The 26918-nt window shown below is 48.2% G+C and overlaps 1 protein-coding gene across 4 annotated transcripts in view; it reads left to right on the forward strand.

The window, feature by feature from the left end:
* ZNF710 (zinc finger protein 710) overlaps window positions 1-26918 on the forward strand; it is an 88101-nt gene that overhangs the window by 852 nt on the left and 60331 nt on the right. The window contains exon 1 of one of the 4 annotated variants that reach the window (XM_074400014.1): window positions 572-21357. The exons of 2 other annotated variants lie outside the window; for them this stretch is intronic. The gene's annotated coding sequence lies outside the window, so the exon portion shown is untranslated. Of the gene's footprint in view, window positions 1-571; window positions 21358-26918 lie in introns of those variants that run through there. One more of the 4 variants, XM_074400015.1, reaches the window with a different exon arrangement.

Consider the following 26918-nt stretch of genomic DNA (forward strand, 5'->3'; position numbering starts at 1 on the left):
TTTCACTTCCACATTCCCTCATGCCGGGAAGCCGGAGGGAGCGAGGGAGAGCCGGGGAAAGAGGGAGAGATGGCGTCTGGGGTGGGGGAAGGGGGAGGGGGAGGGAGGGGGAGGGGAGGGTGCGAGCGAAAGAGGGCGAGAGGGAGGAGAGCGCGCGTATGAGAGACGGAGAGAGACGGAGAGAGACTGAGAGAGAGAGAGAGAGAGAGACCGAAGCAAAAATGAAAGGAAAGCGGCGGCGGCGCGGGAGGCCCTGAGGCGGCGGCGGCAGCGGCGGCTCCCGGGCCCGCACGTGGGTGTCCCGGTGCTGGTCGCGCTCCCCCCGCACCCGGCCCGGGACTCAAAGTTTCACCCCCTCGCCGCCCCGCCCCTACGGCTGCCCACAAACTTTATTCTCGGAGCGGGGGGGACGGTGGCCGCGCGTCCCGGCCGGCCGGGGGTGGGGGAGGCTGAGCGCGCCGCTGGGGGGACTGGGGGCGTCCCCGGGGGCCACCGGCCGGCTTCGGGGCGTCGCAGGCCGGGGACCTAGGACGGGCGCTCTCTGGCGGGTGGTGGTGGGGGTGGCGGGCGGGTCCCCACCGCCGGTGTGGAGCCTCCCGCTGCTCAGCCCCCCTTCTTCCCCGTTGCCCTGTCTCCGTCTTCTCGCGGTCATTTTCCTAATTGGATGGAGCTGTGGGGCGTGATCACCGGCGTCAGATCGGGCCCCCAGGCTACCAGGTGGGCGCGCGGGCTCGGGGACCGGCGGGGCCGCCCCAGCCTCCCCACCCGGGGCACGCAGATCCCGCAGATCCGGCCCCAGGGCCGCCGCCCCCTTAACCGCGGACTTGCTAACTAGTGCGTATCGGGTTTTTTCCAACTTGCCTTTTCAGATGACTTGTATGGGCGCTGCAACTGCTTCCTCCCGTCTGAGCTGTAGTTTGGAAAGATTTAAGAGGCCAGGGAGGTGCTTGTGTGGGTTTTAAACAACCCGAAAGGGTCATTTGTGTATCCCTAGGCTTTGCCAGACGGTTAGGACAACACGTAGCAGCATCCCGGGTGCCTTTTCTTTCTTTTTTCTTTTCTTTTCTTTCTTTTTTTTTTTTTTTTTTTTTTGTTTGTTTGAGACGGAGTCTCGCTCTGTCACCCATGCTGGAGCGCAGTGGCGCGATCTCAGCTCACTGCAACCTCCACCTCGCAGGTTCAAGTGATTCTCCTGCCTCAGCCTCTCGAGTAGCTGGGCTACTGGCACACGCCACCACGGCCGGCTAATTTTTGTATTTTTAGTAGAGATAGGGTTTCACATATTGGCCAGGCTGGTCTCGAACTCCTGACCTCGTGATCTGCCCACCTCCCAAAGTGCTGGGATTACAGGTGTGAGCCACTGCCCCTCCCCTCCTGGGTGCCTTTTCACAAGGACACTTTGAGGTGCTCTTCCTACCGGGTCTCAGGGGGGCCTTCGGGGCAATCTAGTGAGGGATCAACATCATGGCCCACCCTTGAGCTGCAAGCCAAGGGCCCACCTGCGATGGGCACCCTGAGCACCTTTCTTTCTGTGCAAAATGGAAACTCCCGGCCGATATGGACCTACAGGGTACATAACTAGTCCCTGTGGGCGGCCTGGGAAATTAACAAAACTCCCCCACAGGTGTGCAGAGGACTTTGTGCTCATGGGGGTCACTCAGCTAGCTTTGAAACTGCCCTCTCAGTCCTGCCTTTGTACCTGTGTAAGTAAAACCAAAGTTCATTACTGCCAAGTAGAGGGCTGGGGTCTGTGTCCCTGTTGCTTCTTCACCAGGGACCCTAGAGAACCAATGGGGCAGGGGGAAGAAGAAAACGGTTCTTAACTCTTTAGATAAGAGGGAATGTATTCCTAATGTGATCAAAGCGGATGGGGCTGTCTGGTTTTGACTTCTGAAACCTAGAATGGCCATTCCTTCTCATTTGTTTTAAAGAGAATGTTATTTTCTATACTTTCTCGGAGGTTTTATCAGCCACACTGGTGCTCCAGTGACCTTCTGGCGCTGGCTTTCCTGCCTGAGGGTAGTTGGGCTAGAGCCACTTTCTTCCGGGTAGGGGGAATTGGATGTTTGGGCCACATTTTCTTCCTCCAGCCTGGCCTAGTTGCTTGTGTCTCGGTGGAGGGGGCTGCAGTGAGTTGAAGTGGAGACCGAGGCTCACTTGCGTGTCTTCTCCTGAGAGCTGACACCTGGGTGAATCCTCAGCCCATGATGTGTGGTCAGCAGGCCATTTGTTCAGGGCTTGGGTCATTTCCATTCCAGCCGGGCATTTCCTACCAGGAGACTTACAGAAGACTTATTTTAGGCTCTCTGTCTGGAGACAAGGAGACGGACAAGGTCTGAAATGGTTTTTGAGTTGGAGGAAGGGCCACTAATGGGACCACCAGAGATTTTGCACTTCTATTTTAGTTTGCCTTGTGGCCCAGAGATATTTCTAGCAGAGTTGAGTTTGGAAAGAAGCACAACTTCTTTCTAGAAGGGAGTAAATAAGTAAATAAAAGGAGTGCAGCACGCCTTGGAGGAGACAGGTGAACTCTCCCTGGCCCCACCAGTGCTGCTTGGCACCGGCTCCTCATCTGCCTTGCTAACCCTTCCCATGCCCAGGGCAGGGACTCCTGGTCTTGAATTAAGGGATCTGTGAATCGGCTGGGTCTGGTGTTCTTGGTGGTTGATCTCAGCCCTTTGACTTCAAAGCTGGAAAAGGGCCTTAGAGACTCTCTGAAAGCAACTGAGGCAGGAAGAAAGCTCTGTACCCAGTAAGGGGCAGAACCAGCACTCAAACCTGATCTTTCAGTGTGTTTCCAGTGCCATTTCTACAAGGCCACTGTTCCTGCTACTGCTGGGGATCCCAAATCAAGCTCGCTTCAAAGAATGTAGCGATGAGAGCGTGAAACCCACGGGCCCACACGGCACACATGAGACCGGTTAATGGGGTGCCTTATTTTCCAGATGTGTTACACAAACTGTGCTGGAGGATGTGACTGGCCAGTGAGATAACTAGGGGGAACTGGGTGATTCAGGCGGTTTCAACATTGACTTCTTCAAAGTCCAACAGTCAGAGGGGCAGTGTAGTCATCGGGATTTTTTTCACATTGCACCATTTTTTGATCTGGAATGCTTTCTTCGCACTTCGACTGGTATGTGATTTATTTAGGATTGGTCAGGAGAGAAGTGAAGAAATGTGAGGGCCCAAGGCCTGAACTGATCTTTATCCATGGGTTAAATGTACTAGAACGTGTCTGGGCGAGGTGGCTCACACCTGTAATCCCAGTACTTTGGGAGGCCGAGGCAGGTGGATCACGAGATCAAGAGATGGAGACCATCCTGGCCAACATGGTGAAACCCCCCTCTACTAAAAATGCAAAAAATTAGCTGGGCATAGTGGCAGTCGCCTGTAGTCCCAGCTGCTTAGGAGGCTGAGTCAGGAGAATCGCTTGAACCCAAAAAGTGGAGGTTGCAGTGAGCCAAGATTGTGCCACTGTACTCTGCCCTGGCTACAGAGCGAGACTCTGTCTGAAAAAAAATTACAAAGTACTAGAACGTTTGTAAGGGTAGACGTCTTTGTTCATTGCTGAGCCTCTGTGCCTAGAGCAGGTTCTGATTCTAGTGGGCCCTCACAAGATACTTGCTGAATGAATGTACTGGGCATTAGGAAAAGGGTTTGCCTCCCAGCAGGAACCCATGAATGACACAGGCAGGGACAGGAGGTGATTGATGGGAGCTGCAGAGTTGTGCTGTGAGTCACTGCTTCAAACAAGCTCCAGACAGGTGAGGTGGGAGGGGGCTGGGAAGAGAGGATCCTGAATGGGGCGGAGCCCCTGGGTGGAGACTCGTGCACAACAATAGGTTTGAATTGGACTCAGGATATAGTGAGAATAATAATCGTGGTGTATCCTGGAGCAGAATGACGCTACGTGCTTTGTGTGTTTGTGTCTCTTAGTCTTCGCAGGTGCTGGCTCCTACATGCTTATTCTCATTTAGCAGTTAAATAACTCGTCCAAGGGCACAGAGCTGGTATCCAGACCCAGGCTGTCTGACTTCAGACTTTGCCTCCCAGGAACGACGATGTGGTCAGATATCTCTGTCAGTGCCAAAGAGCTGGGCATTCAGCACTTTGGGGTTCCTCAAAAGGATAGCAGCAAAAAAAGTGAAGAAGGCATTGTGGGTCTGCAGCAGAGGGAGGCTGGTCAGGGAGTGTGCCTGAAGAGGGCTTGTCAGTGAGGCCTATCAGGGAATGCTTATTTTCAGGACTATTCCCCACGCAGAGTGGCTGTTGTGAGATCAGAGCTATTTTGCACTTGATGAAGATGCAGGGGATCTTTTTATGGGCAAAGATTGCTTAAAGTTTAGTTGGCATGTATTTGAAACCGGTGGGAATTTTAAAGCTAAGAAATGTCATTGTCGGCCTTGATACCACCGGAGTCTGTTTCCCACATGTGTAAAGGTTACCTGCCTACTCCAGGATGCTGGCGCAGCCTGTTCCAGACCACAGCAGCCCCTCACTCATTGGCAGTCTGTGATGTGCTAGACACCGTGCAGGTCCCGTCTCCGTGAAGCTTGCAGTCTCCCTGGGAGGCAGGCATTAAACTAATAATTATACAAATACTCTTTAATTACGGTTGTTATAAATGGTTCAAAGGAAAAAGTACAGAGACATTGAAGCCAGTAATCATGGAGAGGGGGCAGGGAGGCTTTCCTGAAGAAAGGGCATTTAAATAGCCACCGGCAGTGTGGATGAAGAGGCTTTAACCAGGGTGGTACAGTTCATTAACCTTGATGTGAACCTTGCGACTCCATGTGTAGTCCATGGACCAGCATCTGTGTTACCTGGTAGTGAGTGAGAAATGCGGAACCCCGGGCTCCTCAGCAAATCTGGATCTGCTGTTTAATTCACACACATGGTCATGTCTGCAGACCACTGTGGGACTCAAAAGTACTGAGCTGGGAGGTTCTCAGCTTTGCTGGGAGCGTTTGGGTGACCCTGGGAAAGTCACTTCTCGGGCAAGTGAGGAGGGGATTAGGTAATCTCCTTATTTCTCTGGCTTCTCTGATCTTTGGCCTTTTCCAGTTTGTGCCATCGCCCCGCTGTGGAGGGTGAGGAGCTGGGCTGGTGCAGCATCCACCTCTGTGTGACCATTGGTGGAGACCCAGCAGGCACTCGTCCATGCTCTGATCTCATTTCCCTAAGCCCAGAAGATGGGCTGGACCATCAGAGCCTTTGATAAGGATCAGAATAATTCCCTAAAAGTGTGTGGAGCTGCACTCAGCGATTGTCTTAAGGTGACCCTGGGAGGATTTGGCCTGAAGCAAAAGAAAAACTGGCAAGGGTCAAAAAGGCCTTGGGGAAGAAAGGTGTAATGTTTCTTCCAAAAGCAGAACCTAAAACGAGGAGAGAGAGGCACCCGCTCAGTAGCTCCACACACGGGAACATAATACTTGAAGAACTGCCGTGGAATTTTAGCCCTGAGATCTTCATGTCACTGCAGAGAAGAACAGAGGGTTGAAATCAGGGGTCCTGGACTCTTGCAGTGTGTGGGTGGGCTTTGAGGGTCAGGGGCACTTGAAACTGTGCAGAAGGTTACAATGTGCACTTTTCTGGGAAGAGGACCCATAACTTTCACTGGCCTCAAGGGAGACTGCGCTCCAAGAATTAGTCAGATGTCTTTCTTGACTAACCTCACTCAGCTCTTTTGTTATACGGCACATGCAATATGCCAGGCGTGATTGTAAGCATTTTACACATACTATTAGCTCATTTAGGTGGAATACTTTTCTGGAGGTCACAGGTCTGGTAAGCCTCAGAGCCAGGATTAGAACCCAGGCACTGCGGCACCAGAGTCAAAGCCTACCCTAGTAACAGGACAAGCAGGACAAGGTGAAGTTCTTTTTGGTAACACAGATGGAGAGGCTCACCGCCACCCCCACCTTACAGGTAAGCGTCTCCCGATGGTTTGTGTAACACACAGAAAGGATTTTCCCAAGGAAGCACTTGAGTAGCTCTGGGTTGCCGGGCTAGCCCGTGAAAGCCTCTATCACTTTGGGCCCCAATACATGCTTGTTAGCAAAGAAAATAATGAGAAAACAAGACCGCTGCAGCACTAAAGGCTACATGGATTGGAAAGAAGGCACTTGAAGAATTGCACCCTTAAATCAGGGAGGTAAGGTGGCAACAGGAAGTTGGGGTAGATTCTGAAAAGGAGGGATTAAAGGATGTCAGAGCCAAAGCACAGCCAAATATATGTCAAATCAGTAGTTTCAAAAGATAAAATAACTGATTTTTATTACCTACTCATTAATGTGTGTAGCTCACAGACCTGACCCTTCCCCCATCCCTAGTGCCTACCCTAAGTACAGAGGCCTTTTGTCTTTACTCTCATTCATTCTCTGTGTTACTTGACTTGTTATCCAGTATGTATTATCTTTTATATCTATATATGTATATATATACACAACACACACACATATATATAGGGGTGTGTGTGTGTGTGTGTGTGTGTGTGTGTATTTGTAAGTGAAGTAAAAGAACTATTGGAAGTGGGTTGGAGGCCAGGCATGGTGGCTCACGCCTGTAGTCACAGGCATGATTACAGAGATGGGATGGGGTTGTCCTTAGGGAGGCCCAGGCAGGAGGATTGCTTGAGCCCAGGAGTTTAAGACTAGCCTAGGCAACATAGTGATACCCTGTTTCTACAAAAAAAACTTTTTAAAAATCAGCCGGTGGCATGTGTAGCTGTAGTCCCAACTATTTGGAAGACTGAGTTGGATCCCTTGAGCCCAGGAGGTTGAGGGTACAGTGAGCTGTGATCACGTCATTGTACTCCAGCCTGAAAACCCTGTCTCAAAAAAAAGAAAAGAAGTGGGTTGGCCTCTTTCACAATCACCAATGTAAAGGAGTTTCTGATATCAAATATATATGCTCTATTGTGTGTTTATTTCTGGGAGTACTAAGAGAACTGTTGGAAATGTGAGGATTTTTAGTGTGGTCAGAGGCTGAGAATAAGTGATCACATTGTGACCCAACTATCTTCCGTTTTCTTACTTCCCTGCCCCCAGCAAGTTGTATACATAGAATCAAAATGAACTACAGAAAGCAGGAATGTGCACCCTCCACATTTGAATGGGAAACTATAACTTTTGTGATGACTCTTGGTTATGTGTGGTTTTGTCTTCTGTGTGGTACCTGGAATGCCATCCCGGGCCCCATTCCATTCCAGGTGGGATGGGACAGCAAGGATACAGGTTTCCAGACTGGGAAGGCAGTCCTGCATGTGTTTGGTAAAAGACGATGGCCAAACTTGGAGCACATCGGAATGTCCTCACAAGGACCAAGTCCAAGCTGGCCCCTTGAGAAGCGTCAGGTTCCCTTTGGAAGCTGGTGGGGCTGGTCCTCCGGCCATGCGCTCACAAGCCATCACTTCCCATCATGACTCCATTCTCTAGCTGTAAAATAACAACACAGTTGTGATAGACTTGCCGTTACCCAGAAGCAGGTCACCTCTGAAATTCAGAATGCTTCCTGTCCTCCCACGACACAGCACTCATTGAAGCAGCCCCGCCCACCCCTGCCCCAGCCTGGGAAATCTGTACTCATTCCCTTGGTCCATTCCCCATGTGCCCACTGTCAACCCCACTACTTATTCCTCTGTGTCCTGCCCTGGCTCCTTCCCTGTGTCTGGGCACCCCACATCCTCCTATGTCTTAATCCTACACCTCAGCTATGGTCACACCTCTCTCCCCCTCCCCACCCCCTACCCGTGTCACTTCTCTTTATCCTAGGGTTTCACAAAGAAGAGTCCACTCTGGCCCCACTTCCTCTCTCCCCCTCTCCCCCTGGCCAGCTCAGCAACAGTGGAGAGTTTCACCCCAGCCCACTCTCACTCCAGCTGGCTCTCCTGGAGGTCCCTGGCCACCTAATCACACCTGGTGGCCCATCTTATGAGACCCTCTCTTACCTGGCTTATCTATAGCAGTTATTGTCATGAACAGTCTTCTCCACCTTGGGTCTGGCTCATCACTCTGGGTCCTTTGCCTACCTCTCATTTGCTTTTTGTGCCATTCTTTCCTTTTGCTATGCTTGGGTGCCTTGGCCACAGTTCTTTGCTACTTGCTTACCTCACATGACTGTGGTTTCAGCCTGCATAGCCCTCTTGGCCTATGATCCCTGTCCTCATGTCTCCTCTAGACAGCCTAGAGCTGGATTTCCTTTTGCTTTTAATCTCGTCTGATATCTATGCTCTTTTAACTGGAGAGTTCGGGCCATTTGCATTTGTTGTGATTTTGGAAATAGATGGATTTTTTTTTTTTTAGGCAAAGTCTCACTTCATCGCCCATGCCGGATTGCAGTGGCACGATACCAGCTCACTGCAACCTCTGCCGCCCGAGTTCAAGCAATTCTCCTGCCTCAGCCTCCCGAGTAGCTGGGATTACAGGCACCTGCCACCATACCCAGCTAATTTTTGTGTTTTTAGTAGAGATGGGTTTTCACCGTCTTGGCCAGGCTGGTCATGAACTTCAGACCTCGTGATATCCCCGACTCAGCCTCCCAAAGTGCTGGGATTATAGTCGTGAGCCACTGCATCCAGCCAGATTTCTTTTTTTTTTTTCTTCTTCTTTTTCTTTTGAGTCAGGGTCTCACTCTGTCACCCACGCTGGAGTGCAGTGGCGCGATCTCAGCTCATTGCAACCTCCACCTCCCAGGCTCAAGTGATCCTCCCACCTCAGCCTCTCAAGTAGCTGGGAACACAGGTGTGTACCACCACAGCTGGTTAATTTTTAAAAAATATTTTTCTGTAGAGATGGGCTTTTGCCATATTGCCCAGGCTGGCCCTGAACTCCTGAGCTCAGGCTATCCGTCCGCCTCAGTCTCCCAAAGTGCTGGGATTACAGTGTGAGCCACTGAGCCTCGCCAAAACAGGATGCAGGTTTCTTTCTACCATCTTATTTAGTGTTTCCTGTGTGTTCTTTTTCTGATTCTTCTGGTCATTCTTTCTTTTAAATTGATTGAAAGTTTTTTTTTTGTTTTTTTTTGTTTTTTTTTTTTTGAGACAGAGTTTCGCTCTTGTTACCCAGGCTGGAGTGCAATGGCGTGATCTCAGCTCACCGCAACCTCCGCCTCCTGGGTTCAGGCAATTCTCCTGCCTCAGCCTCCCGAGTAGCTGGGATTACAGGCACGTGCCACTATGCCCAGCTAATTTTTTGTATTTTTAGTAGAGACGGGGTTTCACTATGTTGACCGGGATGGTCTCGATCTCTCGACCTCGTGATCCACCCGCCTCGGCCTCCCAAAGTGCTGGGATTACAGGCTTGAGCCACCGCGCCCGGCGAAAGTTTTTTTTTCTTTCCTTCACTCCATTTTTTCTCTACAGCTTTGAAACTTTGTATATTTTATTTATTTATTTATTTATTTATTTATTTATTTATCGAGACGGTATCTTGCTCTGTCGCCCACACTGGAGTGCAATGGCGTGCTCTTGGCTCATCACAACCTCTGCCTTCCGGTTCAAGCAATTCTCCTGCCTTAGCCTCCCAAGTACCTGGGATTACAGGTGGGCACCACCATGCCCAGCTAATTTTTGTATTTTTAAGTAGAGACTGGGTTTCATCATGATCAGGCTGGTCTCAAACCCCTGACCTTGTAATTCACCCTCCTCAGCCTCCCAAAGTCCTGGGATTACAGGCATGATCCACCACACCTGGCTTATACATTCTATTTAAAAAAAAAATTTTTTTTTTACATTTTTTATTTTTAGAAACAGGATCTTGCTCTGTTGCCCAGGCAGGAGTGTAGTGGCAGGATCATAGCCGACTGTAACCTTGACTTGCTGGGCTCAAGTAATTCTCCCACTCAGGCTCCTGAATAGTTGGTCTTGAATTTGAACTTCTGTTCTTGAACTTCTGTGGTTTTTCTTCTTCTTTTTTTCTTTTTTTGAGACAGAGTCTTACTCTGTCACCCAGGCTGGAGTGCAGTGGTGCAACCTCTGCATCACAAGTTCAAGCAATTCTCCTGCCTCAGCCTCCCAATTAGCTGGAATTACAGGTGTGCGCCACTATGCCCGGCTAATCTTTGTATTTTTGTAGCGACAGAGTTTCGCCATGTTGTCCAAGCTGGTCTTGAACTCCTGACTTCAGATGCTTTACCCACCTTGGCCTCTCAAAGTGCTGGGATTACACCCATGAGCCACTGCGTCTGGCCTAGCCTCCTGAGTAGTTGGTACTATAGGCATGCAACCACCACTCCTGGCTTTTTTATTTTGGTAGAGATGGAGTTGGGTATGTTGCCTAGGCTGGTGTCAAACTCCTGGCCTCAAGCCATGCTCCTGCCTCGGCCTCCCACAGTGCTGGGATTATAGGTGTGAGCCACCGTGCCAGGCCTGAAATTTATAAACTCTATTTCTATTCTTTTGGTGTACACAGACTGTATAATGTTCACTTGGTGTCTATATATATTTTTTCAAACAATGTAAGGACTTCAGAATGCTTTATATAAAAGTCACCACTGTCCCTGCCCACATTCAGTTGTCATACAGTGGTTTATGTTTTTGTCTTTTTTTTTAAGATGGGGTTTCACCATAATGGCCAGGCTGGTCTTGAACTCCTGACCTCAGGTGATCCACCCACCTCGGCCTCCCAAAGTGCTAGGATTACAGGTGTGAGTCACTGCGCCTGGCCTATATTTCTCTCTTTAATCCCACAAATTGGACTCTAATTTTAATGTTGTATACACTTAATCCTTTGTTTTTATTTTCCACATATTTACCATTTACTTACACTTTTCCTTTCATCTCAGGTCTTCTTTCTGGGATCAGAACATCATGTGGTGAAAGTCTTTTAGTCATAAAGTTTCAGTTTCTGTTTGGCTGAAATCTTATTTCATCCTTATTCCTTTTTTGTCTTCTTCATCTTTTTTTTAGCCTAGAATATATATAATAATGGCCTCATTCTTACTCTTAAAAGATAGTTTTGCTAGGTGTAGAACATTAGTCTGACCATTATTGTGTTGGTGTTTATGGACATCATTCCACTGTCTTCAGGCTTTCATTGTTGATATTAAGAAGTTGGGGGCCAGCCAGGCGCGGTGGCTTAAACCTGTAATCCCAGCACTTTGGGAGGCTGAGGCGGGTGGATCACGAGGTCAAGAGATCGAGACCATCCTGGTCAACATGGTGAAACCCCGTCTCTAAAAATGCAAAACATTAGCTGGGCATGGTGGCATGTGCCTGTAATCCCAGCTACTCAGGAGGCTGAGGCAGGAGTATTGCCTGAACCCAGGAGGCGGAGGTTGCGGTGAGCCGAGATCGTGCCATTGCACTCCAGACTGGGTAACAAGAGCGAAACTCCGTCTCGGAAAAAAAAAAAAAAGAAGAAGAAGTTGGGGGCCAGGTGTGGTGGCTCATGTCTGTATTCCTAGCACTTTGGGACTCCAAGGTGGACAGATAGCAAGGTCAAGAGATTGAGACCATCCTGGCCAACATGATGGAATCCTACCTCTACTAAAAATACAAAAATTAGCTGGGTGTGGTGGCACGCACCTGTAGTCCCAGCTACTTGGGAGGCTAAGGCAGGAGAATCACTTCAACCCAGGAAGTAGAGGTTGCAGTGAGCCAAGATCACACCACTGCACTCCAGCCTAGCGACAAAGCAAGACTCCATCTCCAAAAAAAAAGTTGGTAGCCCAAATTGTTCCCTTAGGTAAATTATTCTCTCTTGTTATTTTGTATGTATATTTGTATGCTTATGTTTTGTGCTGTGCAATCCACTGTAATGTACCAAGGAGTGGATTTTATTTTAGATTCCCTGGGCTTCCTGAAGGCAAGGATTGTTGTCTATCATCTTTTTTTTTTTTTTGAGACAAAGTCTTGCTCCATCACCCAGGCTGGAGTTTAGTGGCACAATCTCGGCTTACTGCAACATCCAGCTCCCAGGTTCAAGTGATTCTCCCACCTCAGCCTCGCAAGTAGCTGAGACTCCAGGGTGCACCACCATGCCCGGCTAAATTTTTTATCTTTTTAATAGAGACTGGGTTTCACCGTGTTGGCCAGGGTGATCTTGAACTCCTGACCTCTGGTGATCACCTGCCTTGGCCTCCTAAAGTGCTGGGATTACAGGCGTGAGCCACCATGCCCTACCTGTCATCAGTTCTAAAATGCTTTTTTTTTTTTTGGTGAGACAGAGTCTTGCTCTGTCAACAGGCACCACACTGGAGTGCAGTGGCGCAATCTCAGTTCACTGCAACCTCCGCCTGCTGGGTTCAAGCAATTCTCCTGCCTCAGCCTCCCAAGTAGCCGAGACTGCGGATGCACACCACCACACCCAGCTGATTTTTGTATTTTTTTTAGTAGAGACAGGGTTTCACTATGTTGGCCAGGATGGTCTTGATCTCTTGACCTTGTGATCTGCCTGCCTCGGCCTCCCAAAGTGCTGGGATTACAGGCGTGAGCCACTGCACCCGGCCTCAGTTCTAAAACATTTTTAGCCATTATCTCTTTGAATATTGTTTCTTCATCATTATCTTGTTCTAGTTTCTCCTTTGGGAACTCCAATTAATTGTATATTAGCTTTTATTTTATATTCTTTGTATTTCTTTATTATTTCTGTTTATTAACTTTTTCCTTTTTAATCTTTTTTTTTTCATTCTGGATGTTTTCAGGGTGTTTTTTTTCCCCCACAAACAGAGCAATGAAGGAGTAACTTCTCTTTTTTTTTTTTTTTTGAGACGGAGTTTCAGTCATTACCCAGGCTGGAGTGCAATGGTGCAAACTCGGCTCACCGCTGCCTCCGCCTCCTGGGTTCAGGCAATTCTCCTGCCTCAGCCTCCTGAGTAGCTGGGATTACAGGCACATGCCACCATGCCCAGCTAATTTTTTGTATTTTTAGTAAAGACAGGGTTTCACCATGTTGACCAGGATGGTCTCGATCTCTTGACCTCGTGATCCACCCGCCTCGGCCTCCCAAAGTGCTGGGATTACAGGCTTGAGCCACCGCGCCCGGCCTAGGAGTAATTTCTTATTCAATTTTTAGTTCACTAATTCTCTCTATATTTATCTCTAATCTCTGTTTAGCTCTTCACTGAGGTATTTTTAATATCAATATTAACTCATGGGTTTAATATATCTAATGTGTTTTACTCCATTGCAGTTGTTATTTTTGATGCTCATCTATTGAGTTTTTAATGGGACTGATTATATATTTTTATTTCTGAGTTTCTCTTTTGTTCTTTTTCAAATATGCTCACCTTTTAAAAAAATCTCTTGTGTTTTTTAATTCCTCATTTTATTTCTTTAATCATATTCAATATGTTTATTTTGTATTCTATATCCAATAAATCTAATATCTGAAGTATTTGCAATTATAGTTGTATTGTTCGATGCTTCTGCTGACTTCCACTCATGAGGGCTTGTTTCCTTAAGTGTTCCATGATTTTTATTTTTTATTTATTTAATTATCTATGTATTTGAGATGGAGTTTCATTCTTATTGCCCAGACTGGAGTGCAGTGGCATAATCTCAGCTCACTGCAACTTCTGCCTCCCAGGTTCAAGTGATTCTCCTGGCTCAGCCTCCTGAGTAGCTGAGATTACAGGCACCCACCACCATGCCTGGCTAATTTTTGTATTTTTTAATAGAGATGGGGTTTTGCCATGTTGGTCAGGCTGGTTTCAAACTCCTGACCTCAGGTGATCTCCCCACCTTGCCTCCCTTGGCCTGCTGGGATTACAGGTGTGAGCCACCATGCACGGCCAGGTGTTCTGTGAATTTTGATTGCAAGCTTATGTTTGTTAGGATTTTATCTGTAAGAATTCTTTGAGGTATAGGATGAGAGTACCTTCTTCCAGGGAGGATGTGTGTTTCCTTCTGCTGGATACCTGAAGGCCCATTTCTCTATAATTCTTAGCTTGCAGTTTTAATAACCAGAACCTAAACCCACATGAGAGCCTACCAATGACCACAGATTCTCAGAGGAACCTTTTTTTTTTTTTTTTTTTTGAAACGAAGTTTCACTCTTGTTACCCAGGCTGGAGTGCAATGGCGTGATCTCGGCTCACTGCAACCTCCGCCTCCTGGGTTCAGGCAATTCTCCTGCCTCAGCCTCCTGAGTAGCTTGGATTACAGGCATATGCCACCATGCCCAGCTACTTTTTTTTGTATTTTTAGTAGAGACGGGGTTTCACCATGTTGACCAGGATGGTCTCGATCTCTTGACCTTGTGGTCCACCTGCCTCGGCCTCCCAAAGTGCTGGGATTACAGGCTTGAGCCACCGCGCCCGGCCTGGAACCTTTTTTTTAAACTCCACCCACAGCTAACACTAAGATTACTTCCTTCCTGACTATATACCACCAGGCGCTCTCCTTTGCGCCACTGTCACTTTATTGCCAAATGCCTTCTCTCAATTTTTGGTCAAAGTCCTAATCATTTCAGGCCCAATTAAAAACTCAGTATCTCCTGAGCCTTCCTCACACCATTCGTTGCAAAATTAACTGGTCTCTCCACATTCACAGGCTACTGTTGCCTTACCTATTAGTCTGTGAGCATATGCGTTTAGACCCCACACTGGACTCTGAGCTTTTTCAAAGCACAGAGCTGTATCATTTATTTCTGGAGCCCCAGTCCCTGGCTCACTGTTGGACAGAGTAGTTGTTTAATAGATATTTATTGATCAAAGAGAATTATGGCAAAACCAGTACTTCTCTTCTTTTTGAATAGCAATAAAAAAAAAATCACAGGCACTAACCTGCCCCGTGGTATTGGACAAAGCCAGTTCACCTCTTTGGATCTCATCTTAGTGTCCTTAGCTGTGAAATGAAAGGATGCTCTGAGGTCTTGACGTGTTCTAAGACACTGAGATCCAGTGCGGCCGTGTGGCTGTCAGTCACGATACCGTGGATCCACTCTTGCCTCACAAACGGAATGGAGGGATGGGAGGGCTGTGGTGAGAAAGAGCATAATTCTGAGGTAACTGGGCATGAGTTGGAAGATAGGAAGGAGACAGGACTTCAGGGCGGGTTAATATGAAATAAAGATGGAAGAGCCAGGCATGATGGTATGTGTCTGTAATCGCAGCTACTCTGGAGGCTAAGGTGGGAGGATCACTTGTACCCAGGAGTTTGAATCCAGTCTGGGAAACATAGTGAGACCCTGTCTTTAAAAAAAAAAAAAAAAAAAAAAAAAGATGACATTAAAAAAATGATGACTTGATTTAACTAGATGGCTATATCTAAAAAATGAACACATTAAAACAAAATAAATTTTAGTTGGGCTAAAGATGCTAAATATTTTTTTAAATGAGGCTGGGCACAGTGACTCATGCCTGTAATCCCAGCACTTTGGGAGGCTGAGGTGGGCAGATCACCTAAGGTCAGGAGGAATTCAAGACTAGCCTGACCAACATGGAGAAACCCCCTCTCTACTAAAAATACAAAATTAGCTAGGTGTGGTGGCGCATGCCATAATCCCAGCTGCTATTGATGCTGAAGCAGGAGAATCGCTCCAACCCGGGAGGTGGAGACGTGTACAGAGATCACGCCATTGCACTCCAGCCTAGGCAAGAAAAGGCTAACTCCTCTCAAAGAAAAAAAAAAGAACTTGGAGAAAGTTCTTTCTAAGTATAACTTAAAACCCAGGAGCCACAGGAGACAAAGTTGATATATTTGACTCTATGCAAGCGAAGAATTTCTTCATGGCAGAATCCATCATAAAATCAAAGAAGTATCCCAGTTCTTAAAACTGGGAAAACATTTTTTCGACATACATCGTAGAGCTCATTTTCTTAATATCTAAAGAGTTCCTACAAATCAATAAGAAAAAGACCATCAACCCAATTTTTATTTATTTGTTTATTTAATCAAAGGACGTTTCAGTGCTACCATCAACCCAATTTTTAAAGCAGGCTAAAAACACAAGACAGTTCACTGTTTTGAACTATATGGGAATGCATTGAGCTCATTAGCAATAAGAGAAACACAGGTTTACTGTGGAGATGTGATGGTGGGGACCAGATACTCTCATAGTTGTTGATTGAAGTATAAAGTCAGTACAACTTTTATGGAGGGAATTCTGACAATATTTATTAAAATTAAAAGTGCATGAGCAATTCCACTTTCGGAAATTTCTCTTATAGATAAATTGTACATGTGTGAAATGATGTATTTTTTTTTCCTTTCTTTTTTTTTTTGAGATGGAGTCTCACTCTGTCACCCAGGCTGGAGTACAGTGGCACAGTCTCGGCTCACTGCAACCTCCACCTCCCGGGGGTCAAGCGACTCTCCCAACTCAGTCTCTTGAGTAGCTGGGACTTTAGGCACACACCACCTCGCCCAGCTAATTTTTCTATTTTTAGTAGAGATGGGGTTTCACAATGTTGGCCAGGCTGGTCTTGAACTCCTGACCTTGTGATCTGCCTGCCTTGGCCTCCCAAAGTGCTAGGATTTACAGGCATGAGCCACCACACCTGGCCACATTTTTTCAAGATAGTTAATTGCTTCATTGATTGTAAAAGGAAAAGAAAAAGGAAACTACTAGAATATCCATCAGTAGAGAACTGGTAAATAAATTATCCTGCCACCATACAATGCAAATTTTTTTTTTTTTTTTTTTTTTGAGATGGGGTCTTGCTCTGCCATCCAGCTGGAGTGCAGTGGCACACATAGCTCGCTGCAGCCTCAGCCTCCCAGGCTTAAGCGATCCTCCCACTGCAGCCTCCTGAGTAGCTGGGAACACAGGTGCATGCCACCACACCCAGCTAATTAATTTTTTGTAAAGATGAGGTCTCACTATATTGCCCAGGCTGGTTTCAAACTGCTCAACTCAAGCAATCCTCCTGCCTCAGCCTCCTAAAGTGTTGTGATTACAGGTGTTAGCCACCGTGCCCAACGCCATAGGATGCAATTCTATGCAGCTGTAAGAAAGAATGGATGCTTCCTATGTACCAATGCACACTGTATACCAGCTAAGATATCTTAGGTGAGAAAGTGAGGGACAGAATGCCTGGTTATGCAGTAGCTCCGCAAAGATACCTAGGAGGCTGGTAACAGTGATTTCCCACAGTGGCGGCAGACTTTCCACTGTGTATCTTTCTCTGTATTTTGAATCTTGTACCTTGTGCACATACTACCTAATATACTTTTTTAAAGGTAAAAAGGATGGGTAGAAAGAAAGGAGGGTTGGGGGGAGAAAGCTCTCTCACCTTTGCTTTGAATTTTCACTTAGACTGTTTCGGTTATACTCTCCAGAAACTGGTGCGAAGTTACCATTTTTAGACTAAGAATGAAGCTCGGAAGTCTGAAATGACCTGCCCAAGTTCATGGAGCGAGTTAGCCTTGGAAGCTGGCCTCAAATCCAGCCCTGACTCCAGAGCCATTGGTCTCATCTCTGTCAGTTTTCTTTTTAAAGTTATTTTATTTTTATGGGACAGTCTCACTCTGTCACCCACGCTAGAGTGCAGTGGAACGATCATAGCTCACTGCAGCCTCAAACTCCTGTGCTCAAGTGATCCTCCTGCCTCATGCTCTCAAGCAGCTGGTACTATGAGCATGTACCACCATGCCTGCCTCATTTTAAAATTTTTGGCAGAGGTGGGATCTGTGCTGGTCTCAAACTCCTGGTCTCAAGTGATTCTTCCACCTTGGCTTCCCAAACTGCTGGGATTATAGGCATGAGCCACTGTGCCCAGCCTCCTCTTTTTTTTAACCAACATTTCACTGGACAAGGACAAATGGCCTAGACCCATCTCTGCCACGAGAGTGAGTGGAAAGAAACTTCCACTCACGCCTGTGCAGCTGGCTTGTGCCTACAGGGCAAAAGCTCGGCAGTCAGTGGTGAAGGCCAGCCCAGAGCCTGGCCAGCCACTTCAGACACAGCCAGGAGGAGTAGGGATGGGCATTGCAGCCTTGCCTTTGAAGTTCCCAGCTTTTATCAGAACGTCTGAACCTTAGTGTTATTTCAAGGGAGCTTTTATTTCTGTCTGTAAACTGGCCTTAGGTAGGTGCCAGCTGCTGCCAGGTACTCAGGGAGCATTTCCTGGCTCCTAAGCTGGTCCCTTCACTTTGTTTTATGGCAGGGAACATTTTAGGGTAAAGATAACTTGGTACTTGGAAGATTCTGGGAGGATAACTTTTAAAAAATATTTTCTATTCAGAAGTGCCATTGGATGACACCTCTTTAATTAAAGGGAGGGAGAGGTGCGTTTTTACTATTTGTGTCACAGAACTACCTGTGCTGTTTTTCAAAGTCGGGTATTGACTGCTTTCTCCTTGCTGATGAGAAATGCTGTATGGAGAACAAAGGTAGAGGCGTTGGCCATATAGAATACGAGGCTGTAATTTATGGGCTACAGCTCCACCAGGGGAAGAATTTGATGTCTTTAAGAGATACAAAATCATCCAGCCCCAGCTGTCCTTGTGTGTGGTGCCATATTTATTTTCTCACTTGGAGTCATCATTCTTTTTTTTTTTTTTTTTTTTTCTGAGACAGAGTCTCGCTCTGTCTCCCAAGATGGAATGCAGCGGTGCTATCTCGGCTCACTGCAACCTCTGCCTCCCGGGTTCAAGCAATTCTCATTCCTTAGCCTCCTGATTAGCTGGGACTACAGGCATATGCCACCATGCCCAGCTAATTTTTGTATTTTTAATAGAGACGGGGTTTCACCATGTTGACCAGGCTGGTCTTGAAATCCTGACCTCAGGTGATCCACCCGCTTCGGTCTCCTGAAGTGCTGGGATTACAGGTGTGAGTCACCACGCCCAGCTAGGAGTCACCACTCTTTAAGAAAGAGGCAGAGTCCTTTCAGGTTGAGGAATGCTCTCAGGGGTAGGAAGTTTTCGGGATCTGTGAGCCTGAGCTGGCATGTTCAGCATCCTGTCACTGTCCTTGGCATCTTACAAGGGATGCATTTGAATGACCCACCCTGTCCATTTGTGTGTGGGTGCTCGGTGAAGGTGGGAGTGCCTTGAACAGCACGGTTCTGTCCTCTTGTAAAGTTTGTACTCAGCCAGGTAAAGTGGCTCACCCTTATAATCCCACCACTTTGGGAGGCTGAGGCAGGAGGATCATGAGGTCAGGAGTTCGAGACCAGCCTGGCTAATATGGTGAAACCCTGTCTCTATGAAAAATAAAAAAAATTACCTGGGCACGGTGGCGTGCACCTGTAGTCCCAGCTACTCAGGAGGCTGAGGCAGGAGAATTGCTTGAACTTGGAGGCGGAGGTTGCAGTGAGCCAAGACTGCGACACTGCACTCCAGCCTGGGTGACAGAGGGAGATTCTGTTAAAAAAAAAAAAGTTTGTACCCATCAGTGCCCAGTTGTATGCAGAATTCGAGAATGGATGGGAGGCACTCAGGAAACGTTTCCCAGATGGATGCATTTTGATATGTGAAATAGACTCTAAATCCTTTGGCTTGTGATCATAAAGGGCCTAGCGACATTGAGACGCCTCCACACTGCTCCTCAGGTTTTCCTGGTGCTTGAATAATTAAGTCCATGCCCTGTGGAAACTCCTTCCCTGGGCTCTAGGGCATCTCTGAGCAAAGGCCGACTTCTCTCAACAGTGTGCTGGGTGCTTGAATAATTAAGTCCATGCCCTGTGGAAACTCCTTCCCTGGGCTCTAGGGCATCTCTGAGCAAAGGCCGACTTCTCTCAACAGTGTGCTGTGAGTGCTCTGGGTGTCCTCCCCAGCGTTCTGTTCCATCATATCCTTGTGTTCTGTCTCACTATCCGGAAAAACTTCTGTGTAACATCAGCTGTGTTCTTTTGCTTTCAGTTGCAGAGCTTGTCAGAATTTCTTTTCCAAATCCCTGTTTGGGGCTTTTCTTTTTTTTTTTCCTTCGATCTCGGAGTCCAGTGGTGCGATCTTGGCTCACTGCACCCTCTGCCTCCTGGTTCAAGCAATTCTCTTGCCTCAGCCTCCCGAGTAGGTGGGACTACAGGCATGCACCATCACACCTGGCTAATTTTTGTATTTTCAGTAGAGACCGGGTCACCATGTTGGCTAGGCTGGTCTCAAACTCCTCAGGTCATCCGCCCACCTCGGCCTCCCAAGGTGGTAGGATTACAGGCGTGAGCCACTGTGCCTCGCCACTTTTCTTTTGAAACATATTTTTAGTCTCTCACTCAGGCTGGAGTACAGTGGTGCAATCTCAGCTCGCTGCAGCCTCCGCCTCCCAGGTTCAAGGGATTCTCCTGCCTCAACCTCCCGAGTAGCTGGGATCACAGGCTTGTATCACCACACCCAGCTACTTTTTGTATTTTTAGTAGAGCCAGGGTTTCACCATGTTGGCCAGGCTGGTCTCGAATTCCTAACCTCAGGTGATCCACCAGCCTTGGCCTCCTAAAGTGCTGAGATTACAGGCATGGGCCACCTCACCCAGCTGGGTTTTTCTACCTTGGTTGTAAAAATTCATTTCCTGTCACCACCTAGATTGACAAATCTCAGGGTAGCAACTGGCCTTTTTTCCCCTCCTCTTTGAATTCATTGTCTAAATAAATGGCCATTGCCCTTTACCTAAAGCAGGACAGAGGTCATGTCTGCTTTATCTTTCTGCACGGTGGCCCCTGCCTGCCCCTCACCTCCCCTCTCCAGCTACAGTGACTGGAAGGGCCACAGAGGAAAGCCAGGCCCTGGGTCTTCATGGATGTTGCTGGAGAATATACTTCCTGGTTGGTGGCTCTCACTCTTCTGTGCTCAGTAGGGCCTTGTGGAGGAGTCTAATTCCTCTGTCCTGGAAACCACCTCTTAGTCCTTGAAAATATTCTTAGGTGGTTTTAAGATGTCTCTGTCTAGAATTTTTTTTTTTTTTAAATCCAGCTCAGATTTGAATGCCCAAGGAATAACAGTCTCTTGGATCTTGTATCTCTTCCTTTTGTTTTTTAGAAAATAGCTTTTATTGATTTTTTTTTCTTGCTACAAAGAGGTTGATGATTATTGCAGAAAATTTAGGCACTATAAGTAGGCAAAAAGAAGAACATAAAAACTAACTATAATTATTAATATTTTAGTATATTGTATAGCTCCCCAGCATATTTTTCAGTTTAAAAATTGAGATCATATTGTTTGTACCATCTTCTTGCTTTCTTTCTTTCTTTCTTTTTCTTCTTTCTGCTTTTACTTTACAACATGTGATTACAATTTCCATCAGGTTAAGCAGCCTCCGTCAGGTCACTCTAAAGGGTTGGATAGCCCTTTTGAACAGATGGACTATGCTTTATTTATGCAATCACCTACATTGTTTCCTCTGTTTCTGTCTTGTAAAGACTGCTGTGGTGAACATCCTTGGGTACTTTTGCCTGCCGACTTGGTGATTTCCTTGGGATGCATCTCCAGAAGAAAATCACTGGGCCAAGGACACATTCTAAAGGCTACTCATCTAGATGGTCAGTTGCCTCCTAGACACACTGCATCATATTTGGGTTCTGTTGAGCCACATACTAACTCTTGTTCTTTTAAACATGGTAGTGTGTCTTTCCGACCTCTCTTTCTTAATGTTTCACACCGGTCGCACAGGTTGCCAAGGAAGGGCCTGAGAGACTCCCAGCACCGCTGACCTGTGAAAGGAGTCTGCCATCCTGGCCCTTCGGTTTGCAATGGGAGCACAACAACTGGGCCTAGAGTCCCTAGAGTCCCTGTCTGGCCTCCTGTCACCCCAGGCAGCTGCAGGCCTGTGGCCTCCCAGGGAAACCTTCTCTGGTGCCAGCCCTTAGGGTGCCTGAGGCAGAGAGCTGGCTTTGAGGATTCCAGAGTCTGTCCGAGAACATAGGCTGGCCTTTCTTCCAAGAGAATGCTCCTAAGCAAACATCCTGCCCTAATCCAGAGACCAGGTTAGTGCTTATGGTTGGGGAGAGGCGGGAGCTGAGGATTTCCTGTGCAGGCTTCAGACTCTGGCCTGGGAGTCCCGGCCAGGAAAGCGCCTCTGCCCAGACTTTCAGCCCCAGGAAGCCCAGTTCTTCGTCATCACTTGGTGGGAACAGAAGGAAGTCTGATGGAAGGACTGAGGAAGTAGCATTTGCGTGGTCTAAATCGGACCTTCCTGTTCCAATCTTGACCGGCTCTTCCTCCTTTTCCTCTCTCTTCCTCCTGCGTGACCACGTCCTTCTGGGGCCTCTGGGGCCCTTCCTGTCTGCGGAGCTTCTTTCTTCCCTTTTCTCTCCTGCCAGCACCTAGGCTGGTGCCCACCTTCAGGACTGGGCACGCCCAGGCACCTCACTGCCCTTTCCCTCCTCCAGCTCTGCTCCCACCCGCCCTGTACCCTTCTGTCCAGGCCGGGCTGGCCCAGCTGAGGCCCGAGCTGCCTCCCCCCAGGAGACACAGCATGCCAGCTGCTGCCCGGATGGGTTACAAAAAACACAAACACAAACCCCCGCCCCTCGAGATGAGGGACGTTTCCGTTTATATGAACCTGATGGCTCGTGTGTTGGTGTGTTGGAAATGAGAGGCGCAGGTTGGGAGAGGGAGGACGATGTCCCCTGGGGTGGGCTTTGTTTAAATTTTAATATGCTCTTCCTTTTTCTCAAAGTGCCAGCAACAGCTCCCAGCTCCTTTGTCATTTTAGCCCCGTTATCTGTCTGGTGGATGAAATCTCTTATCTGCCCAGTCCTTCCTCTCCTCCTGAATGGCGGGTCCCCCACCCACCTCCCCACAACTTGTGACAGTGTTACAGATCCCATTCTGCAACCTTAGATTCAGATGAAACTGTCACTTGGCTTCTTTAGTTAATTAAGATTTGGGGAAAGCGGGGGTCTGTTTGTGATGGCGTTGGACCCACCAAGGGCAGGAGTAGTGGCCACTTTGGTGTCCTGTGAGAGAGAGGGTGGCACCCCACCCTTAGCAGCCTGGAGAGAGTCAGCCCTAGGGGTGAGGTCTCGGCTCTGGTTTCCTTACGATGGCATCAGACGTTTGCTCCAGTGTGTGTTCGAACTTCTGACCTGGCACCTCCTTAGCCTTAGGGAGCTCTCTCAACTACGTCCTTTGTCGGATAGGAACTGCATTAGATGCAGAAACACAGAGCTGCTCTTTCCCCTACAGGCAGGCACAGATTAAAAAGGCCCCCACAGAAGCAGCTCAAAGGCCAGGGGAGGACCTCACCCTCTGGTCACAGGACTCAGGATTAGAGAAGCGGGCTTTTGGTCTTGGCTCACCGTCTCCTAGCCGTGATCACCACAGCCTCCCCAAGCCTTGGTGTCACCACCTGTGAAATGGGTTCATGAGCCTACTACTCTTAGCTGTGCTGTGCGTTTGTATATAACCCATGGTTACCCCAATTACCTGCAGACCATGGGGCTGTGAAGTCAGGAGAGAGGCCTGCACCATCCTGAATCCTCTGTTTTTTGAAAAATCTGTCTCCATTCAGTTAGCAAGCATTTCCCAACTACCTACCATGTGCTAAACTCTGTCATATTAAGGTGAATGACATGGTCTGTTTCCCCAGTGAGCCCCAGTCCAAAAAGGGTACTAGTATTGAATGTAGACACAAAAGCATAGGAAGTTAGCTCTTCGAATGTGCTGGGGTCAGGGGGCTGGAGGGAAGACTGCTTGGTGGAGGTGGTGTCTAGCTGAGTCCTAGCAGACAAAGGAAGCATAGGGGGCCAGGTGCAGTGGCTCACACCTGTAATCCCAGCACTTTGGGAGGCCAAGGCAGGCGGATCACCTGAGGTCAGGAGTCCGAGACCAGCCTGGTGAACATGGCAAAACCCCGTCTCTACTAAAAATACAAAAATGAGCCAGGTATGGTGGCGCATGCCTGTAATCCCATCTACTTGGGAGGCTGAGGCAGGAGAATTGCTTGAACCTGGAAGGCAGAGGTTGCAGTGAGCCGACATCAAACTACTCCACTTCAGCCTGGGTGACAGAGCGAGACTCCATCTCAGAAAAAACCCCAAAAACAAAGGAGGCATGGGGGACTACACTGTGCAAAGGCAGCAGGGGACACATTTGAGGGGTCAGAGGGGGATTGTGGCTGAGATGGCAGAAGGTGAGGCTTCAGGTATAGGTGGGGACCAACTGAGAGTGTGTCAGAATTGGACTTCATCCCGGGGCCTAGTGGGCCACCAGTGTGTTTTGAGCAAGAAGCAATATGGTGGCTCACTTTGGCATAGACCGGGGCACTTGGGGCTTGTGTCACTAAATCCCTGTGGGGAAATCCCTTTGGAAATGTTGACCTGAGAGTTGAGAAACCCTCAGAGGAATACACGTGGCACTTCTGCTTGACTTCCTTTTCATTTCGCATAGAATTTCTGCTTTGTGCCAGCTGTTTACAGATAATTTACAAAAATACATTAATGGGCTTGATCATGTTTCTTAAAACTCACTGAGAAATAACCCCAAGTAAAATTTTTCCACTGGGGCATGTTCTGAATACATATTTATAGTTACTGAACCATTTGAGAATGTAGGAAGCTCTTTTGAAATGTTGCATGACATCTTCAGGTTGGGTTTTCCCCAGTCCTGGCAAGGGAAGGACAAGGAGAATGAATGTCTGTCAGGCAGCTGCTAGAGGCCAGACACTGATCTAGATTCTTTTAATTTAGTGACCCAGTGAGAAATAGCATTCCTCTCCACATTTTACAGACAGGGAAACTGAGGCTCATGAAGGCAGCTACTTTCCCAAGGCCTTGCACCTATAAGGGGTGGTAGTGGGTTTTGAACCCAGATACAGTGAGTCCAAAGCTCACAATCCATCCATTGAACCACTCTGCCATCCAGCTCCTAAGACCTGCCAGAAAGGTGAAGCAGGAGCTACAGAGGTGGCTGAGCCACTGGAGAGCCTGCTGACTTCTAGATAAAAATCGGAGCTAAAACACCTGCTCAGAAGCCTTCCGTTCTCCCTGTGCAAGTTCTGCTGCTGGCAGGCACACTGGAAGCAGCCCTTCTCTGGGTAGCACTCTTCCAAAGAGTGATAGCTGCAAGCTCTTGGCTACATTCTGAGTTGGGGGTTCAGCCCACTGCATGGAGCAGTAGGTAGGAAGTTGGTGCCTATAGGTTGCACCACGTTGAACATACACACTTGAAGGTGAGCCAGGCCTGGGAGCTCATGCCTGTAATCCCTGTGACTCAGGAGGCTGAGGAAGGAAGATCCCTTGAGCCCAACAGTTCAAGGCTGCACCATGATCATACCACTGCACATGAACCATGATCATACCACTGCACACCAGCTTGGGTGACAGAGTGAGACCCCAAAATATTTTGTATTAAACAAAATAAAACATAACTATGCTTGGCTGGGCACAGTGGCTCATGCCTGTAATCCCAACACTTTGGGAGGCCAAGGCAGGTCGAGGTGGATCAGCTGAGTTCAGGAGTTCGAGACCAGCCTAAACAACATGGCAAAATACTGGTGTCTACCAAAAAAACAAAAAATTAGCTGGGTGTGGTGGCACACACCTGTAGTCCCAGCTACTCGGGAGGCTGAGGTGGGTGGATCACTTGAGCCTGGGAGGTGGAGGTTGCAGTGCACTGAGATTGTGCCACTGCACCACTGCAGCCTCGGTGACCAAGTGAGACCTTAAAAAAAAAGGGGGGGCATACTTGGAGGTGACAACACAGAACACCCAGCCATGGAGTAGTGAGGGGGCAGGAGGCCAGGTTTATAGAAAAAGGATGTCTGTGGCTCTTTTCCCTGGCCACATGATGCCACCCTCCTTCATACCCCTTACCTAAGCCATGCCCGCCCAGGTGATGAACGTTCCTAGGAAACAAAACGCTTCACTGGAGCACTGGGCGCCCCAGCATCTCTGCCCATTGCTGCAGTTTTGGCACATCCATATTTTCTTGGCCATCTTAACACATTCCCCTGCAGAAAGGGCACCTCGGTCAGGATTCTCTTTTCCTGACTTTCTAGGAGTGTCTTCCTCCCTCTTACTCCTATGGACCCAGACCCCACCAGACTGTGCTGGGGGTAGGGGGGTCATTGGATGCCAGTTGAGACAGCTGATGGCCCCCCACCTGTGCTTCCTCCAGTCTGGTCCAGAGGATTCAGATACATGAGGATGGGCGGCAGAGAAACAGATGACCCCACTATAGGTCAACTCCCAGTAAATGGCAGTGGATGTGTGGGGAAAGAGCCCACGTGGCTGCTGGGCCGTGGCACGCCTGGGCAGTGCATTTGCCCATCACCTGCTTGTGAAATGATGGGTCCCTCAGGAACTACTCTGACTGTGGCTTCCTTGCCAGGCCCCCTCTTCCTCTCATACTTGATCGTCTCTGCTGCCTCTCCCTCCACCTCCATCCTTGCTTTCTTCTGAGGGCTGGCAGGTAGATCTCCCTCCTAGATCAGCCTGCCAAATCTCCCTGCAGTTTTTGGCCACTTTCTCTCCAGAGCTGCTGGTGCTGGGGTGGGTGGCAGGAGCTGATATAACAGCCAAGGTGAACATCGGCCACCCTTTCCATTAGCAAAGGCCTGCACCAGGGGTTTGGCCAGAGTTCTCTGAATTCACTTGGTCTCTGGGAATTGACCTTGGGTTGAAAATGCCTTTTTCAAGTGGGCTTTAGAGATCATGTTGAGGAAGAAAGAAAATAGCCTGCACAATGTGTTGTTATGGTTGGATTTCACTGGCTATTTTTTATACACCTGTCTTCCCTGTTAGAGAAAACTCAGCCATGGCAGTAGGTGAGGGAAGCTGATTTGAGAGTGGCGGGGGCGGGGCATTGAGGGGTGAGGGTGGTTCTTCAGGATACCCCTGAGAATGAATTTCCTCCTCCAGAGCAAGGGTGACCAGGTCCCTCACAACTATTCCTCAAGTTCTTGGTGGCTTCCTTCACTCTGGCCAGGGAGAGCTTTGCAGAAATACTGTTCCAACAGCAGAGCATGGAGCATGTCTGTGACCAAACCTTGGGCAAATACATATTTAAAGGAATCTTATTATTAAAATAGTCAACCTTATGGTTTATGTAGAAAATCTGATAAATATAGACAAGGGAGAAGACAGTACAAATTGCCCCA

Source organism: Saimiri boliviensis, chromosome 5 (genome assembly GCF_048565385.1).
Source record: "Saimiri boliviensis isolate mSaiBol1 chromosome 5, mSaiBol1.pri, whole genome shotgun sequence".
Taxonomy (NCBI): domain Eukaryota; kingdom Metazoa; phylum Chordata; class Mammalia; order Primates; family Cebidae; genus Saimiri; species Saimiri boliviensis.